Below are 1,570 nucleotides of genomic sequence, written 5' to 3'. Positions count from 1 at the left end.
CAGGTTGATGTATTCGGAATGTATTGGGTGGGAAATATCTCTTTGATTCATAGAGTTCAGGAGATAACTCCTGTTCTGTTTAGCATTCCATTATCATCATCATTACCTAATTTTGGTTAGAGGTGCTAGCCAGAAACAGGACTAGCTCTTGCGAGAAAGACCTTGAATTCCTGAGAGAGTATCCTGTTTCTGAAAGTCCATCGTTCTTTTGTGTGTGTGTGTGTGTGTGGTGGTGATTGTTGGTGGGGGGCGGGGGGGATTTGGTCTTGAGAGTGAGACATTTTGACCCCTAATCCATCCCAACTTGTTTAATTCGAATAAACTAACTGGTAACCATTTATTTTTCCTTTCTGTTATAGTTGAGCAATCATCCCAAAGTCTATGCTTTGAGTTCAGATTCCTATCTCTCATCGTGGTAACTCAGGTGCTTTAAATGGCCTATTGCTGCTCCTCCTGCACCCTTCATACAGACTCAATATCACACTATGTGAGACCAAAACTGGACAGTGTTCCAACCAAGATCTTGTACAAAGAGAAAATAGGGTGCCTTAACAAACGGTCAATTGCGCTTTGAATGTATTCAACACTTTGCTCTTAGTTCCGTAGTATTGCTATGTATATATTGGTATAGTCATTGGTGATTTGTACATTGGAATGCCTATATCTTTTAATATCTTTCTCTGAGGGGTGAATATGTTGAGGCTATTTGCATAACACCACTTTTCCACACAAAATGTAATTTTCCAGTCACAAGCCCAATTCCCCAGAACATCAAGATCTGCTGCAGCTGTTGAACTTTGCCTAACATCCAGACAGATCTTGGTGTCATCTGCAAACTTTCATCGTGCTTCCCATGCTGCCTTCTAGATCATAAAAAATTAACAGCAGTGTTCCCATCACACATCCCACCAAGACACCACTTCTAACTGGTCTTCAAACTAATCTGTACCCTTCCAGTCAGTTCTCAATGCAGCTCAGTCCCTGATCCCTAATACCAAAGGTTTTGACCTTCTTGAGAAGCCTCTTGTGCGGTGCTTTGTCATTGTCTTTAGACTTGCAGAAAGACCAAATCTTGTTGGCTTCAGTCATCACCATCTTGGATTCAGTCTCTTCAAGAAGAGAATTGAGAAGCACTTTTTCACATGGGTAGTAAAATTCCAAATCCTCTCTTCCAAAAGGCTGTGGGTGCCTTGAGGTCAGTGGGAGACTTGGTTTGATAACATTATTGAATATGGAGCTATAGGGGGTAAATAGAATTGAGGTATGGATGAGCCTTGATCTAATGGTCTATTTCTGCCCCTTGTGTTTCTTTAGGGTATGAGAGTTGAAGAACAAAATATTACCCTAAATAATTGGTTTCATAGGCATTACAACACAAATAAGATCCTTACAACTTTGTCCAGGAACACAACATAGTAAGGTTCATCATCCTCATGCGTTACTGAGCAATTTGTTCTGATTTGGAATCTTTGAACTGCTTCTGTCTGATAGAAGTCATTCCAATGGTTTTTATGCTGCTTAGTAGCATTATGCTATCTGTTTGACAGTTCCCTCAGTTTCCAAGGTCCAG

Source organism: Scyliorhinus canicula, chromosome 6 (assembly GCF_902713615.1).
Source record: "Scyliorhinus canicula chromosome 6, sScyCan1.1, whole genome shotgun sequence".
NCBI lineage: Eukaryota > Metazoa > Chordata > Chondrichthyes > Carcharhiniformes > Scyliorhinidae > Scyliorhinus > Scyliorhinus canicula.
This window is presented reverse-complemented; position numbering follows the sequence as displayed.